This window comes from Mauremys mutica, unplaced genomic scaffold, assembly GCF_020497125.1.
Source record: "Mauremys mutica isolate MM-2020 ecotype Southern unplaced genomic scaffold, ASM2049712v1 Super-Scaffold_100210, whole genome shotgun sequence".
Taxonomy (NCBI): Eukaryota; Metazoa; Chordata; order Testudines; family Geoemydidae; genus Mauremys; species Mauremys mutica.
Window position 1 is genome coordinate 46,519 of NW_025423288.1, and position 18,343 is coordinate 64,861.

Consider the following 18,343-nt stretch of genomic DNA (forward strand, 5'->3'; position numbering starts at 1 on the left):
CCGGGAAAGACTTGCCGAGCTCATGGGCCTGGCCAGGGAGAATCTGGCCCGAGCCCAGAGGAAGCAGAAGGTCTGGTACGACCGCACGGCGCAGGCCCGCGCCTTCGCCACTGGGGGTCAAGTGATGGTTCTCATCCCCATGAGAAAGAACAAACTCCAGGCTGCCTGGGAAGGGCCCTTCAAGGTTATCAAGCAACTAAATGAGGTAAACTATGTGGTGGAGCTGTCTAACCGGGCTCATCACTGCCGGGTGTACCATGATGAAGCCATACTATGACAGGGGGAATGTGGTGTTGGCCGTGTGTGGACATTGGGAGGAGCCGGGAGATGACCCTTTAGTGGATCTATTCCCGGGGACAAAGGCTGGCTCCCCCCTGGAGGCGATTCCCCTCTCTGATCAGCTGACCCTGGCCCAGCAGGCTGAGATCAGAGGGGTGCTGCATCTGTACCGACAGCTGTTTTCCAACCAGCCCGGGCGCACTAATTTGACTGTCCACCGGGTGGAGAAAGGGTCACCCCCCCCCATACGATGCTCCCCTTTTTGGGTCACAGGAAAAACTGCCCAGGACCTAGAAAGAGAGGTCAGGGACATGCTGGCTTTGGGGGTGATCCAGCCATCTTCCAGCCCTTGGGCCTCGCCGCTGGTCCTGGTCCCCAAAAGGGATAGGTCGATCCGGTTCTGTGTGGACTATCGAAAGCTCAATGCCATCACTGTATCTGATGCCAACCCCATGCCCAGGCCTGACGAGCTCCTAGACAAGCTGGGAGGCGCTCGGTACCTCACCACCATGGATCTTACAAAGGGCTACTGGCAAGTGCCGCTGGACGCAGATGCCAGGCTGAAATTGGCCTTTATCACCTCTCTGGGGCTCTACGAGTTTCTGACCCTGCCCTTCGGCCTCAAGGGAGCGCCGGCCACCTTCCAGCGTCTGGTGGATCAGCAACTGAGGGGGATGGAGAGTTTTGCCATGGCGTATATTGACGACATCTGCGTCTTCATCCAGACCTGGGAGGACCACGTGTCCCAGGTTAAACAAGTGCTGAACCAACTCCGAGAGTCTGGGCTAACCGTAAAGGCTGAGAAGTGCAAGGTGGGGATGGCTGAAGTATATTACCTGGGCCATCGGGTGGGGAGCGGCTGCCTAAAGCCAGAACCAGCCAAGGTGGAGGTGATCAGAGACTAGCCTGCTCCCCAAACCAAGAAGCAGGTCCAGGCCTTTATTGGGATGGCGGGGTACTATCGAAGTTTCGTGCCCCACTTTAGCGCCATAGCCGCCCCCATCACTGAGCTGTGCAAGAAGGGGAAGCCAGACAAGGTGGTCTGGACCGAGGAGTGCCAGCAGGCTCTCCAGGTGCTGAAGGAGGCTCTGCTCAGTGGCCCAGTTCTGGCAAATTCAGACTTTGACAAGCCCTTTATGGTGTTCACTGACGCCTCAGACATGGGGCTGGGGGTGGTGTTGATGTAGGAGGATGAAAAGAGGGAGAGACACCCCATCGTGTACCTGAGCAAGAAGTTGCTACCCCGGGAGCAGAACTACGTGGCCATCGAGAAGGAATGCCTGGCCATGGTGTGGGCCCTTAAGAAACTGGAGCCATATCTCTTTGGGCACCACTTCACCGTGTACACCGACCACTCTCCCCTGACCTGGCTGCACCAGCTGAAAGGAGCCAACGCCAGGCTCCTGAGGTGGAGCCTGATCCTGCAGGACTATGACATGGACGTGGTCCATGTGAAGGGAAGTGCCAACCTGATAGCAGACACGCTGTCCCGGAGAGGGGGCCCTGAACTTCCCCGGGTCACTGGGCAGAGTGACCCTGCTCAGTTCAGTCTCGAAAGGGGGAGAGATGTGCTGGAGTAGGGGCTGTCTGTGTGGGGGTTGGGGGAGCCGGGGAGGACATTAGGTGAGGGACAGGTATTCAGCCTGTAACATGAGCTAGGCAGGGGGGAGGGGAGGTCAACATCTCTGCCAGGGGAGCTAGACAAAGGAGAGAGCCGACTGGAGAGGGAGAGTCAGTTTCGATTTGGGGCTGGGGGAGGGGAGTTCAGAGAATCCTAGGCTGGGATCCAAGCACCCTGAACCCCCTAGAAAGGCCAGATTGAGAGGTCCTGGCTCTGCCCACAAGCTCTGCTGTAGCCTGTGTTCCTGTGTCCAATAAACCTTCTGTTTTACTGGTTGGCTGAAAATCACTGTGAGTCCCAGAAAGAGGGGTGCAGAGTTGGACTCCCCCGCACTCCAAGAGGCAGCGGGGATCAATGCCCGCGTCCTCCAGCGGCAAGGCAGCCGCGGGACCTTCTTTTGCCCTTCTTTTAGAAGCCATGGACAGTCAGCCGGCAGCTCCTCCAGTGGCCTCCATCCCTCTCCCCGCTTGGCCTCCCAAAAGGCCAGCCCTTGCGGAGCACAAAGCTCTTCCACCCCGGCCCTTCTCCCCCTTGCGCTGACTGGGAGGCTGGCGACAGCTGGGGGAAGTTAGCTCAAATGGAAGAGCATGGGAGAAGTAGTCAGACCCATACACACATTCTCCAGCCTGCTCTGCTCTGCTTTGCTCTGCTGTGCTGGGCTCTAGTGGGGGACCTGCACCTTTCTTTCTGAGCTCTCACTGGAGCACAATCCCTTTCCTCCTCCCTCCCTGCTAGTCTACGCCAAGCTCATTGGCCGGGAGGGAGAGCCACTCAAATACAGAATTACTCACATCCCAGGGTGTTGGGAATATTTTGCTAGCTCGGCAGATGGTAGTGTGGGAAGCTTGAGATGTTTAGGTTTTCAGGTTGGGTTAATTAGGCTGTGAGTTTTGTTATGAGAAGTTGGCCTTGGCTAACTTCTCTCTAGCAAGCAATAATAGGATAATAAATTAGAAAGCTGTCTAGGATGATGTTACCCTATGAAGTTACAGTTGTGCCTGTGTGTATTTTATTAACCAATTAGCAATTGCTTGATTGCTTGGCCTTAATTGTATATAAGAGCATGCTGGAGAGAAATAAATGACTTTGCTGCCAATCACACAGATTGTGGAGCTTTGTTCATATACGCCTGCGATGCAACAAATTGTGACCCCGACGTGATTCGTATCGAATGAAAGTGTCAGTGGCCTGACCCAGGCGGAGAAGCCCTGAGGCCAGAGGCGAACGGCCAGGAGCCTGAGCCCAGAGGCGGGGAGTGCTTATCCGACGTGACTCGTATCGAGTGATGATAGTGTCGGGAGCCTGAGCCCAGAGGCGAACGGCCAGGAGCCTGAGCCCAGAGGCGGGCGGCTGGGAGCCGCGGCGGGGAGTGCTTGAGAAGCCCCCGGACTCCGACGTGACTCGTATCGACTGATGATAGTGTCGGGAGCCTGAGCCCAGAGGCGAACGGCCAGGAGCCTGAGCCCAGAGGCGGGCAGCTGGGAGCCGCGGCGGGGAGTGCTTGAGAAGCCCCCGGACCCTGACGTGACTCATATCGAATGATGATAGTGTTGGGAGCCTGAGCCCAGAGGCGAACGGCCAGGAGCCTGAGCCCAGAGGCAAGCGGAGGAGCTGCAGCAGGGAGTGCTGGAGAAGCCCCCGGGCGTCCGAAAAGAGAGACGCACCTGAGCCCTGAGGAGAGCGGCTATAAGCCGCGGAGGAGAAGGGCAGAGCAGCTAACGTGAGTACCGCTGTATCAGCTGAAGAAAAGATAACACAGAAGCTTTATTTGCACATTATGAACCGACAGGGGGAAAAGATTTCCCCTGCTGCACTGATTCACTTATTAAGAAGAGAGGGAGAGAAGCTCCCCTCTGATATGTTGTCCCGTCTGCTGCGGTGGGGACAGAGAAGGGAACCTTTTGATAAGCCGAGTACAATTTTTAATAAAACTGTGTGGGAGCGGTTAGGCTCCAAGCTTTGGAAGTCGGTGGCTCAGGGCGATAAGGAAGCCTTTTCCCTGAGTCCAGTATGGAATAAGACAAAGAAGATAGTACAAACTTTCGTGGCCGAGGCAGGAGTGCAGGCGGCCCTTTTTAAGCTTTTCCGCCCAACGCCCGAAATGCCTTCTGTGTTGTCGGTTGGAGCCAGGGAGTTTTTTGGTGGCAAGGACACGGTGATACCTTTGGCTTCCGACCTGGATAATGTTGCCCCTGTTATGGTTCCACTACCCTCCAATACGCCCGAGCCTATGAAAACAGCTTTGCCGTATGCACCCCCTCCCAAGCCATGCCGTGTCCACGGGACCTGGGGGTGTCACGAATGCGGGGAAATAAAGGAGGCTCGGGTGAGACATGTGCCATCACAAGTCTATCCCAATTTGACTACGCCTATTCAGTTTACCCAGTTTAATGTCTTTTATAAGAAAATGGAGCGCCAGGGTCAACAGCTGCAGGCCATTTATAATAAGTTAAATCAAATGCAAGGTCTTCCAGCTGGATCATTGTGGAAAGAGGGGGAGCAGGCAGAGGCTCGTGAGGAGGTGCTCCGCTGGAAGCGAGCCCTGGACGGGAAAGTTTTGGAGTGCATGGCACAGGCAGAGGCTCGTGAGCAGGCAGAGGCACGTGAGGAGGTGCTCCGCTGCAAGCGAGCCCTGGACGGGAAAACTTTGGAGTGCATGGTGCAGGCAGAGGCTCGTGCCATGGCCCCGGAGGTCGTTTGGACCTACAAGCAAGCAAGTTGTTTTGGCAGCAGCCCGGAGAAGGCGTCCCACGCTGGCTGGTTTGAGCCGGGGACAGTGCCGGGAATACCGTTATGCTTCTCCGGTATGAGCAGCAACAGCTGGGTGTTCTGACACAGGATTTACAGTTTAAAAGAAGCCAAGCAGGGAAAGAAAAGGACAAGGTAACGTGCTGGCTAATCTCTCCCTCGTCCGCTGCAGCCCCCACGTCCTGATTATTTCCCCCGTAGAAGCTGAACCACGACGGTGGTGGAAAAGAAGAAAAAACACTCACGTTGTTGATATTGCCAAAGACCAGAAATTCCTGACTAAAAAGACATTGAGAACTGACCCTGGTGAAGAAATAAAGAATTGTACACTGGCAGGAAGAAATTTGGGACTCCTGCTGAGAAATGTGATGTTAATTGGATTTTGGGACTTATTCTACAGGCTGCGCCCTGTGTTTCGGATAAAAATTTTAGCATATATTGCCCTCCCTAACTGGATTGTAAATGATATTACCCCCCCCCATTACTAACCCCGGTTTTTTTAGAGTTTAATTGTTTTTTGTTTTTAAAGTTTGAGAAAACTCAGCCAAAAGGTTTGTTGAGTATTCTCAAGGGGGGGGGGGAGTTTATGGTGTTATTAGGCATGAATTTAGGTAATTTGGGAGAATGGCTTTGAATTTATGTGACCCAAAGTACCTTTATGTAAAGTGCTTTTGTTAGCCTTATTAGATTTTGTTAATTTTGTGTTATGTGCTGATTATTGGTTGTTGTAGATTGCTTGATATTAGATGTAGCCTATATTTAAAATAGATAGGCTGATTGCAGATGTTGTAATTAAAGTTTTATGCATAAAATGTAGCCCCCATGGTGGGAAAGTATAGATAATTGCTTGCAGTAGAGATTAGAAGGGTGGGGGCTAGTTAAGAAGTACACCCTTCTAGCTAAATTGATAGTGGGATAAGTTAGTGTTTATGTAAGGAACGGTTTAGCAAGAGGAAAAAAGGATCGGGCCCAGGCGGGTAGGCAACAGACAGAGAATCTGAAGAGGAAGAAGGATCGGGCCCAGGCGGCCAGGCTACAGACAAAAGCTTGGGAATTTCAGATATTCAGGGGGATACTTGGAATGGTGATTTAGTTGAGACAGGTGGTTGTTGAAATACAAGCGAGTAATTTAAGGCAGAGTAAAAAGTTAACTCTGTGATTGCTAGAGGGAATAGCAGTTGAATTTTGTAAAGATGCTAAAGAGAAAAGTTTTTGGTGTTTTGAAATGTTTGTAATAAATTTAGGCAAAGAAATTAGTTTGCAATTGTTTGGCCATAAATAATTTTGTTGTATTAGCTGAAGAATGTATATTGTGCTATGTAATTGTAATTGTATTAGGCTATGGGTATATAAGTGGTGATTTTTTTTTGTGTTTAAAAGTAGAAGTTAATAGTAAGAACCCTTAAGCTGTGAATAGCTTTGAATTTAGAAGTAAGCCAGGATGCAATTGTATTACTGTAAATGATTTAATTGCTGAAGTGATTCCCCTGTTTTGCCTGAAATTAATAGGGTATTTGTGTATTTTAAGTAATGATTGATTGCCCAGTAGGGGTATATTTGTTTTTGTTTTTTAGATATTTAGAGAATTGATGTTAGCTGTATAGTATTTAATGTACCATGCATTTATTTATAGAGTTTACATTTATGTTTTATGTTTTATGTTTGTTTGTGATGTGTGTTTCTGGCCAGAATTGCTGTGGTGGTGTTAAAATGTTTGTGGTTTATGTTGTGTTTTTTTTTAGGACCCCCCCCCCCTCCCTCAGTGTCAGTTTGATCACCTGACATATGAGGGATGATTGGTAATAGAAATTTGTCACAAGATGGTGTGCAATAGAGTATGGGGGAATCCTGCAGATTTTACTCCATTTATTTGTTTTATTTTTGTTGATTTATGTTTGTTTTGTTTGATGTTGTTGGTGTTGTATGTTATGAATTGCATGGTTATAGGTGAGCCCTGTAGCATAAGATATATTATTTTTTGTTGTTGTTGTTTGTTTGTTTTGCATGCCTTTTGCTATAAAGTTTGGTGTAGTTTATTGGATGTTTTTAATGTTTTGTGTTTAAGAATAGGGGGGAGATGTCCGGTTGCATCTTCCCTATGCTGCTTTGGTGGAAAGTTACAGCAGCGTGGTTACAAGAATAGAGGGATGAGATAAAGTTGTTATGAGAAAGTAGGGGAATGCCAGGTGGCCTAGCTGAGATTGTTTTCAAGGTCCTAGGTGGATTCCGGCGAAGTGGGTCCGGCCTTGGCTGCGTCCTCGGGCGCGACAGCAGGCAGAACCCTCCTGGCCCCTTGGGCCATTTGCGTTACCTGGAGGAGGGATGTGATAGGTAAGAGTAGGGCACTGCGGAAGATATTGTTACGGCTTAGTTAGATAGCTGGTGTTTTATTTGCCTTTTTGCTTTGGCTTGTGTGAATGTAGTATTGATATTGTGAGTTGGGAATATTTTGCTATTGATTTTTTTTTTGTTTTGATTTTGAGTTAAGGGGGGAGGTGTTGGGAATATTTTGCTAGCTCGGCAGATGGTAGTGTGGGAAGCTTGAGATGTTTAGGTTTTCAGGTTGGGTTAATTAGGCTGTGAGTTTTGTTATGAGAAGTTGGCCTTGGCTAACTTCTCTCTAGCAAGCAATAATAGGATAATAAATTAGAAAGCTGTCTAGGATGATGTTACCCTATGAAGTTACAGTTGTGCCTGTGTGTATTTTATTAACCAATTAGCAATTGCTTGATTGCTTGGCCTTAATTGTATATAAGAGCATGCTGGAGAGAAATAAATGACTTTGCTGCCAATCACACAGATTGTGGAGCTTTGTTCATATACGCCTGCGATGCAACACCAGGGGTCCATGAAGAGAATGAGGAGATGGGCGGGGTGGCATGCGATACCAGCTCAGCTGAGACCGTGAGACCTCGCAGCCTCCTGATCTCAGGCAGCATGGCAGCCGTGGAGCAGAGCAGAGCACGCAGACAGCTTGGAGACAGCCAAAGCGGGGAAGGGCTGCGTTGGTCTGGAAGAGGGAGTCGGTGCCTGTCTATCCTGGCGGAGGCAGGGTCGTTTTGCTGTATGCTGGGCCAGAGGCCAGGGAGTCTGCTAGAGTTGCTGAGCTGGGCCTGCTTCTGGCTTTGCTTGGGTTAGAGGAAAGTGGTGAAGATAAGAACGGCCCTCCTGGGTGAGACCGATGGTCCATCTAGGCCACTATCACGTCTTCTGACAGTAACCGATGCCAGGTGCTTCAGAGGCAATGGCCAGAGCAGGCAATCATCAAGTGATCTATCCCTGCGTTGTCTTCTGAAGCTTGGTGCTTGTTTCAGGGGCTAACTCTCAGCTCAGACACACTCCAGGGAGGGAGCGTTGGTGTTTGTGCCGAGGAGCGTGGCTGGGACTCGGACCCCCTTCCCCAGCTCTGGGTAGCACGCCCCCCTCCCCCCATTTCAGGCTGTGTTCTGCTTAAGGCCACAGAGCCCTTGCCTTTTTTTGCCCGGTGCCTGAGAGTCAGGCCAGCTGCGGGGAATTAGCTCAAGCGGCAGAGCGCTCGCTTTGCATGCGAGAGGTAGTGGGGGACGCTGCCCGCATTCTCCGAGCCGGTCAACTAAGGGCTCCTGATGAGCTTGGTGGATGGGAGAGCCGGCCATCTGACTTTTGGCCTGGCTGCCTGTAGCGGTCAGGCCGAAAAATCAAAAGCCATCCTCCCCAGGCCCACAGCCACCCAGGGGCTCCTCTGCACCATCTTGCCTCCACGAGTGCCACATTCTGACCAGCTGAACCAGGCAAGCCACGGGAAGCTTCTCAAGGTCTTTCCCTGGTGTGGGCTTGGATGCGAAAAGCACCTGGCCGTTCATCAGCTGTTGCAAGAAGTGTGCAGAGTAGGAGTAGCGATGGGGCTGTAGCTTTCCACAGCATCTCAATTTGGGCAGCTTTCCATTCCCCTTTTCTGTGTAATGTCCCTCCCACGGGTTTCACTTGCGGAGCTGTACGACTCTGGCAGGGTGGCCATTTAGAAATCTTTTCCTTGCTTTTCTTTTTCACCTGGCCCCAGCGTTAGGACCGTTTGGGTGTTTCAGTGTGTGTGTTTTCCCATTTGGAGGCATTTGGAAGTTTGGAAGGGGAGCCGAAAGAGGAGTCTTTTTCACAAGCAAGTTGGCTTTCTGCACAGGTAGGGCCCTTGGCCGTAAAGCTTAGCTCCGTCAGTGCATCTGCATGGGGTTCCTCCAGTGCCTCAAGAGCCCGTGCTAAACTCTCGGTGTGGGCGTTTGGCTTGCGCCAGTCAGAGTGCCGTGCCTGCGTCTTCCCAGGGCCGGCTCCCGTGAGGCGCGCATAACTTGGGAGGAAAGGGGTAGAAGAGGAAGCAAGTGAAGCTGACTTTGAGTGGTGGTGCCCCTGGGCGGAGTGGTCCTCCTGCTCCTTCCTGTCGGAGGTGTGGGCTCGAGTGTGGGCTTGGGGGGTCTGGCTGTGGGCGATGGGAGGATGGTGTCCAGGGAAGTCCCAAAGGTCACCCTGCGCCGGCGGAGTGTGAAGCCTCTCCCCTAGGTTGGGGTGCCGAGGATTAAGCCTTCCTCTGTGGCTTGGGCTGGGGAGCGTGATCTGGCATCGGGTCCATTTGGGTGGAGCTGGCGGCCGGCAAGAATTCGGGCCATCAGGTCAACCCTCTGTGGACAATGGGGGTGAGCCGGCAGGCCTGCGATTTTGGCTTCGCGGGCGTGCAGCTCAAGCCTGGCCTCCTATGAGCCTGGAAGGCAGCCGGCCGGGCTCACCCGTCTCCTCCCCAGGCCCAAGTTCCTTTCAGGCAGCAGGTGGAGCAAGGAGCCCAGGGAGGGGAGACCAAGGAGGTGTCCGGAGCCTCGTCCTGCCCGGCGCCCAGCAGGGCTCTTGCCCGCTCCCGGCCCACCTGGTTTTGGCCTCTGCCACCCCTAGCAGTCAGCCAAAAGACTAGAAGCCACCCTCTCCCTGCTGCACCCCGAGTGGCCAGCATGGGGCTTGAACCCATGACCTTGGCATTATTAGCACCACGCTCTAACCAGCTGAGCTAGCTGGCCTACGGGGTACCCTCTCTTGCCTGACCCTTTTGGAAGGAGTCACCGGCTGGCGCGGGGAACAATGTGGCCTCCGTTATCGAATGAATGGATCAAGACAGCACTTGCCAAGGTAGGGGAATTAGCTCAAGTGGTAGAGCGCTTGCTTCGCATGCGAGAGGCAGCAGGATCAAGGACCGCATTCTCCAGCGGCAAGGCAGCTGCGGGACCTTCTCTTGCCCTTCTTTTAGAAGCCATGGACAGTCAGCCGGCTCAGCTCCTCCAGTGGCCTCCATCCCTCTCCCCGCTTGGCCTCCCAAAGAGCCAGCCATTGCGGAGCACAAAGCTCTTCCACCCCGGCCCTTCTCCCCCTTGCGCTGACTGGGAGGCTGGCGACAGCTGGGGGAAGTTAGCTCAAATGGAAGAGCATGGGAGAAGTAGTCAGACCCATACACACATTCTCCAGCCTGCTCTGCTCTGCTTTGCTCTGCTGTGCTGGGCTCTAGTGGGGGACCTGCACCTTTCTTTCTGAGCTCTCACTGGAGCACAATCCCTTTCCTCCTCCCTCCCTGCTAGTCTACGCCAAGCTCATTGGCCGGGAGGGAGAGCCACTCAAATACAGAATTACTCACATCCCAGGGGTCCATGAAGGGAATGAGGAGATGGGCGGGGTGGCACGCGATACCAGCTCAGCTGAGACCGTGAGACCTCGCAGCCTCCTGATCTCAGGCAGCATGGCAGCCGTGGAGCAGAGCAGAGCACGCAGACAGCTTGGAGACAGCCAAAGCGGGGAAGGGCTGCGTTGGTCTGGAAGAGGGAGTCGGTGCCTGTCTATCCTGGCGGAGGCAGGGTCGTTTTGCTGTATGCTGGGCCAGGGGCCAGGGAGCCTGCTAGAGTTGCTGAGCTGGGCCTGCTCCTGGCTTTGCTTGGGATAGAGGAAAGTGGTGAAGATAAGAACGGCCCTCCTGGGTGAGACCGATGGTCCATCTAGGCCACTATCACGTCTTCTGACAGTAACCGATGCCAGGCGCTTCAGAGGCAATGGCCAGAGCAGGCAATCATCAAGTGATCTATCCCTGCGTTGTCTTCTGAAGTTTGGTGCTTGTTTCAGGGGTAACTCTCAGCCCAGACACACTCCAGGGAGGGAGCGTTGGTGTTTGTGCCGAGGAGCGTGGCAGGGACTCGGACCCCCTTCTCCAGCTCTGGGTAGCACGCCCCCCTCCCCATTTCAGGCTGTGTTCTGCTTAAGGCCACAGAGCCCTTGCCTTTTTTTGCCCGGTGCCTGAGAGTCAGGCCAGCTGCGGGGAATTAGCTCAAGCGGCAGAGCGCTCGCTTTGCATGCGAAAGGTAGTGGGGGATGCCGCCCGCATTCTCCGAGCCTGTCGACTAAGGGCTCCTAATGAGTGTGGTGGACGGGAGAGCCAGCCATCTGACTTTTGGCCTTGCTGCCCGTAGCGGTCAGGCCGAAAAATAAAAAGCCATCCTCCCCAGGCCCACAGCCACCCAGGGGCTCCTCTGCACCAGGGCCGGCTTTAGTAAGTGCGGGGCTTGTACTCACCGGGTGGTGCTCCGAGTCTTCGGCGGCAGGTCATTCACTCACTCCAGGTCTTTGGCGGCACTGAAGGACCCGCCGCCGAAGTGCCGCCGAAGACCCAGAGCGCCGCCAGGTGATTAAAATTTAAAAAGGCGCCTCTAGCCAGGGAAGGGATTCTCCCTGGACGTGGGGCCCTCTTAGGCGCGGGGCCCGATTCGGAGGAATTGGTGGAATAGGCCTAAAGCCGGCCCTGCTCTGCACCATCTTGCCTGAGCGAGTGGAAGTGGAGCCTGGAACTGAGCTGAGGCGCTGAGGGTTATTTGCTCTGCGCGCTTCACATGGAGGTAAAAACACGGGGCACAGATCTTTGAGCACAACCCTTGTCCTGAGGAATGGAGGGGGCTGCACAAAGAGAGACCGGCTCTCCCTGGCGGGGCTGCAGTGGCTCTTCACAGGGTCAGTGCCACTGGCAATTCGTACCAGAGTTTTGAAAGCCTCCTTTTATGGCCTGGTTCCCCTCTCTTTAGGGAGACTGGCGGCCCCAAACTTCCCAGAAACCATCATAGCGAGGCCAACCTGAGCACAGGAACCTGCTCAGCACCCGGGGGTGCAGCCCTGAACTCCGGCAATCAGCTACACTCAGCTGCCCACCCAACAAGCGTCACACGCAGCAGCATTCGTGCCCTGCGTGTTCAGGTCGCTCCCAGTGCCAGCTTTAAACTCCGCTGCTCAGTTCTAAGCTTTGGCCACACGGGGGCAGCCCGGAGCTCAGCCAACGCCTCCCGTTGCTGGTTGCGTTTCCCGCTCCTCGTGGCAGGTTCACACCCCGCAGGCAGATCTCTGAATCGGAGCCGAACCGTTCCCCAAATCCAGCGCTTTAGCAGCAGCTTTGCTAGGAAAGCGCTGACATCCCCAAGTAACGTAAGAGCCAGAGCGCTGTGTCCAGGAGCTTCTATTGGGCCCCTCACCGTGGTGTCTGTCAGGCGCAAGGAGAAACCAGGGAAATGTTTTCATGGTGTTTAAGGGCAGAAGGGGCCATTAGCTCAGCTAGTCTGACCCCCGAATAACACAGAATTACACCATGACACACATTGATCCCACAGACCTTAGATAGATCAAAGCGTTTCAGCCCTCAGGAAGGAGGCTAAACTGGGTGCCAGAGGCAGCGAACAAGGGGCCCCCAAGTCAATGGAAGGGAGCTGACGAGGTGAAATATGCCCCGATGATCCCAGCAGGCGACCCACCCCCATGCCACAGAGGTGGGAGTCTCTGTTCCTCCTGCCCTTAAGAATCTCTGGTGGTAAGTGGGTCCCCCCAGTTCCCCAGCTAAGAATCCTCCATGGGATTTCCCTGGCTTCACCTCCAGATAAGAACATTGTGTGGAGGGAGTGGGAGGAAGGTTGTCTGGCAGATATGTAAAGGGGGACTGTGTCTCCCTGTCTGGCCCAGGCTCCTTGGAGGAAGTGATCTCAGTGTGTCTGGCTGTCTCCATTCCTCGCACCCATAAGAATCCCTGGTGTGTGGGTGCACCCAGACCATTAAGGATCTCTGGTGGGTGGGTGTCTCTCTCCCCCTAGTCAGGATCTCTGGGGCATGGCTGTATAAAAAGAGACTTTGACTCACCCAGGCTGGGCTGCCATCATGGAACAGACCAGGTCCTTCTGTGGAGGTTTTGCGTTCCTCCAAGGACGTGATCTCAGTGTGTGTGGGTATCCCTGTCCCTTCAACCCTTAACAATCCCTGGTGCGTGGGTGCGCTGGGCCCCATTACAATCCCCTCTGTCTTACCCCCCATGAGGGATCCGGTGGATGTAGGGGTTCTCCATGCTACTGGGGGTGTCTGGTGCCCCTGTCCCTCCTGGTTAATAGTGGAGTGTGTGGGTGTCCCCCAGCTCGTTAAGGATCCGTGTTGTGCAGATGCCCCTGTTCTTCTCATTAAGAATGGTGCAATGGAGCATAAGGGTGTGTCCCCCCACCCCATGAACTAGCTCCCCTGTGTGGTTCCCGTGCCCCCATCCAGGCTCTGTGGTGTGTGGGTGTCGCTGTTCCTCTTTTCAAGGTCCGTGTTGCTTGGGTGCGTCCCTCCCCCCAAGTCAGATTCCCCAGCGTGTGGGTGCTCCCATCCCCCACTCCAGGCTCTGTGGAGTAGGGGTGTCTAAAAAGAGACTGTGTCTCACTGTCTTGCCCAGGCTACACTGCAGGGGCTATTCACAGGTGCGATCCCACTACTGATCAGCACAGGAGTTTTGACCTGCTCTGTTTCCGACCTGGGCTGGTTCACCCCTCCTTAGGCAACCTGGGGACCCCAAGCTTCCCCAGGATCACCATATTGATGCTGAACTTAGTGCAGACACCCGATCGGCACAGCCCCCTGCAGCCCAGAACTCCTGAGCTCAAGCAATCCACCAACCTCAGCCTCCCCAGGCACTGGGATCACAGGCACCAGCCATGGGGCCCGGCTTGCTTTGTAGCTTGGCAGCTGGAGCTTTAAACTCTGCTTGTGAGCTCTGTGCCTTGGCCAGACGGGGACAGCCTGGAACAGGGAAATGCTCCTGCTTCCCCCGTCCCCGTCTCATGTCGAGCTGCAGGCGCTGCTGTCGTCCCAGGTAAGATCCCGGATGTTTTGGTGCCCCCTTCCCCCGCACAAGAGCCCAGGAATCTCTGCCCCCCATACAGAATCCTGGATGTGTGGGTGTCCGTCCCTCTGCAGAGGATCCCGGAGTGTGGATGCCCTTGTCCCCCCCCACAACATCCTGGGTGTGTGGGTGCCACTCTCCCCCCAGCAGATCTCTGGTGTGTGGGTCCCCAGGGTGAGTGCTCCCATCCCCCGATACAGGCTGGGGGGCGGGTATAACTGGCTCTCCCTGTCCTGCCCAGGAGGTGCTACAGCAGCTGTTCACAGGGGCAGCAACCCCACTGTCACCCTGCAGCTTTAACCTGCTCCAGGGGTGACCTGCTTCACCCTCCTGTAGGAGCCCGGGGACCCCGAACTGCCCAGAATCACCTGATTGATGCCGAGCTTAGCACAGACACCGGCTCAGCCTGGCAGGGAGCTGCCCTGAGCCCTGACAATCAGCTTCCCTCCGCCTCCTGCTGCACAGCGAGGGTCCCACGCGAGAGGCTTCGTGCCCAGTTCGTTCAGGAGCGTCCCAGGCTCCAGCTGTAAGCTCTGCTGGTCAGTTCTAACCTTTGGCCACACGGGGGCGGCACTAACGGTCCCATCTAAACGCTGTTTGCGTTCGACCCTTCGGATCGCAGATTGTAACCCACAGGCAGATCTCTGAGTGCAGCCAAATCCTTCCCCAAACTGAACATTGAAGCAGCAGCTCCCGTTGGAAAGATCAGGATTTTTGCCTTTAAAAACAAGGGAAATGTCTACAGCGAGAGACTGAAGAAGCTCAATTGATTTCATTGACTCCATGAATGTTCCTCTGTGTCCCCCTAGGAGTCATGCCCCACTTTTTGGGGACCACTGAACCCTACTTGCTAAGCAGGGGCTAGTGATGCCAAAGCCCAGGGAAAGGGAGAACAAGTGCAGGGACCCCAGCACTGAAGCCATGTGAAGGGGCTGCAGGAGAGGGGCAATGGCTGGTGGCCCAGGGAGTTAAGGGCAAAGGGGGCACAGGAGGGGGCAGGAGTTAGGGGTGAAGGAGGTGCAAGGGTTGGGAGTGCAGGAGCTAGCGGTAAAGGGGGAGTGGGGATCGTCCAGGGGCAATGGGGAAGTGCCAAAGTACAAGCTTTGCCCAGGGCACCATTTCCCCTAATGCTGGTCTGAGCAAACAACTGGAAATGACCCTTCAGTGAGACCAGAACCAGAGTGTAGAAAAGCCCCTTTGTTAAGTGGTGGTGGCTGAGGGAGATGGGTTAAAAAGCAACAGGCATTTGTCTATGGAGGTTTGATTCTTGCCTGCTGGGCAAGGCTGGGGTGTGGTGTCTCCATGGCTGCACTTTCAGTGTCTGATCACCCACAGGGAGCCAAGTCTAGACATACTCAGAGGCTCTGTGCCAGGGTTTCTCAAACTTCCTTTCACTGCAACCCCTTTCTACCAAAAAAACCCCAACTTACTACCTGACACTAGAAAGACGCACCAAGCCCCTCTACACTGAGCAGAGGCAGAGGAGACAAAGCCTGAGCCCTGCCCCAGTAAGGGGAGGGCAAAACCAGAGCTTGAGGGATTCAGCCCTGGGTGGTGGGGCTCAGACTTTTGGTTTCAGCCCCAGGCACCAACAAGTCTAATGCCAGCCCTGGGGACCCCATTAAAACAGGGTCACATCCCACTTTGGGGTCCTGACAGTTTGAGAACCACTGCTCTATACTGAGAGGAGAGAGTTTTTCTGTGGGTGCAATTAATCCACTTCCCAAGAGGTGGCAGCTATGTCAGTGGGAGAAGCTATATCTGTGGGTGCGCAAGCTGTGGTGTTTGCCACATTTAAGAAGTTTAATCAAACCCCATTTTTAAAACCACCTGTGGTCTGGGAATGGCAAAGGACCTCGATGAAGCAGGGTCTGTCCTTCAAAGTGCTGGACATCATGATTCCATAGTCCTGTTGTCATAGGGATATTGCTCAGTGTTAAAGTGCCTGACTGCAGTTTAAGTAGTCCTTAGTTCAAACCTGCGTGTTCTCTTATAACCCTCTTTCTTTTTTTTAAAAAAAAGGAAAACATTTTCATTTCCATTCTCCATTATGTTCAGGGGCTCCTCTATACAGGAGTGCTTGATATCAATGTAAACACTCAACATTTCGCTGTCCAAATGCATAAAAACCTAGCAAAGCTGTCCATCAGCTGAAATCAGTTTCAATCCTCAAAGTGTCAATTTATGTTTTCATCAGTTAAACAAAGGTATCATATGAATGTACATTTGCAGATCCCTCTTCTCCAGGAGCTATGTTGTGCAGAAGAACAAGAACCACATCCAGCTGCAGTTCAGGAGTCTGATGACCAAAGAGCCACGAAGTGTTCTGAGGGCTGGAGAAAAATGCCTTCCTGGTGTTGGGAGGGGAACAGGAGAAAAGACAAAAGAAGCAAGAGACAAAGAGAAAGGAGGGAGGGATGGATGGAGGAAAAGGTGAAACCAAAAGGACAAACCCTAATGACCCCAGTGATTCTAAGGGACAAAATCCCAGGTGCGCAATAAAATTCTGCCTCCTTAAGCTCGTGTTTTCCATGCCTAGAATTCAATGGTCACCAGATGGATCAGACTGAACAGGTTTCAAACCTCGAGGAGGCTCTTACCTTCTAAACAGGGACTTCTGTTTACTAGTAAAATCACTAAAAGGGAAGGAGAAAACTCGAAAGAGGTTCCTCCTGGCGCTCACATGCCTGAACCCGAATACTCTCTCAGTCCTCAAAGAGAGACCTGGAGAAGGAGACTTGCTGAAGCAAAGCCACAGGGGTTTCTGAGGTTTCCCTGGCCCCTCGCCCCTGTCCTGCCTGGTTGATGTCAGCATCTCTCTGTGAGGTCACCACCTCCCCAACACCTTGGACCAATAGTCTGAGGTCCTGCAAAAAGCCTTTGTGATGTCACTGCCACACCCTTCCCTTGCTGTGCTAATGTCCTGCCCCTGGCCAGGCACTTTGGAGGTTTGAGCTACTCCCTGTGGATCACCCACTCAAGGAGCGTTCGTTCTAGGCAGCAAGCCGGCTAGACAGGAAAACATCAGACGCTGCTCCCAATGCTACATTCAGCTTTTCAGAAATTAGTCAACTTTATGGCCAGAAGAGACAACTAGAGCATCTTATTTGACCCCCTGCATATCACAGGCCTCCTGTATGACACAAGAGCTACTTTTGGGGCAAACACATTCCAGAAAGGCGTCTAGTCTTCATTAAATGATATCAAGAGATGGAGAATCCACCACTTTCCCTAGAAGACATTTTTCTCCAGCCCTCAGAACATTTGGTGGCTCTTTGCTATTGAACGAGCTCAACCTGTTTAGCTTATCAAAAGAAGATTGAAAGGTGATTTCATTGAAGTGTTGAAGGGCCTTAATGGAGAGAAAATATTGGGTATGAAAGGGCTCTTTAATCAAGCAGAGAAAGGCATAACAAGACCCAATGGCTGGAAGGTGAAAAGAGACAAATTCATATTACTACTAAGGCACAAATATTCAACAGCAAGGATGATTCACGACAGGAACAAGCTCCCAAGGAAAGTGGTGGATTCTAATTCTAATTCCTTATGAATATTCTGTGTGTTTGTGTCTGCAGGGGAGGAACATGCTATATGCCCAGAGGACTTTATTCCTCCAGCCTGCAAGGACAGAGGGGATGTCAAGGAGTTGCTCCTTCAATCCCCCCCACAAAGAAAGGCCCTTCTTAGGAAAGGCAAAATCCTGGAGAGAAAGAGTAACACTGAACAAGACTCCAGAAAGACAGATTTTTATACTCATAATGAGAAGTTTTTCACCTGACCAGGGACTTGAACCCTGGACCTTCAGATTAAAAGCCTGATGCTCTGCCAACTGAGCTAGCCAGGCTCACATAGGAAAAGTACAAGTTGGTGCAGAGGTGAAGCTAGTCAAGAAAAAGCGAGATGGCCACAATAGGGGAAACCTGCTGCTCTCTCTCTCTTCCCAGCCCTGGCCTGGCTGGGTATTAGTGCTGGTTAAAAAGACGGGAAAATATCGGCATCTACCAGCCATTCATAGCTGTACAAGACTCAGGCACAATACAGAGGTGCCCATCTGCAAGTGCCAAATGGTTGGATTGGCTAATGCAGCCTGTAGATGTCCAGGGCACTCTGGGATATACAGCCAAGTGTCCATCACCATCATCATTTCAAAGGGATAATGATAATGGTAGCAAGGTTCACAACTGACTCAGCAGTTGCATACAAAGGTGCACGTTTGGCAGTTACATTGTCTCAGGTTGGCCACCCTGGTCTAGATGTAGAAGTTACAACATTTAAACTTGAACGAGGGCCAATTTCCCCATCATTTCCCACCTTTACATCCAAACACGATGAAGGTAGCAGATAGAGCCAGAGCAGGTTGTCTATGGGACCAAGTATATGTAGAGTATCCTCGACAGAGGTTTGTTCAACCTGTTCTTAAAAACCTCTGAGGACAGAGACACCACAGACACCCTTGGGAGCCTATTCCAGAGCTTAACTGCACTCAGAGTCTGACATTGGTGAAGTAGGAGGCT

At 52.9% G+C, this 18,343-nt stretch overlaps 2 non-coding genes across 2 annotated transcripts; both read right to left on the reverse strand.

The window, feature by feature from the left end:
* Positions 1–9,610: 9,610 nt before the first annotated feature.
* Positions 9,611–9,684, reverse strand: TRNAI-AAU. The gene has a single exon. It is a non-coding gene; the product is annotated as a tRNA-Ile (tRNA).
* A 7,916-nt stretch (positions 9,685–17,600) lies between these two features.
* On the reverse strand, positions 17,601–17,673 carry TRNAK-UUU. The gene has a single exon. It is a non-coding gene; the product is annotated as a tRNA-Lys (tRNA).
* Positions 17,674–18,343: the final 670 nt, after the last annotated feature.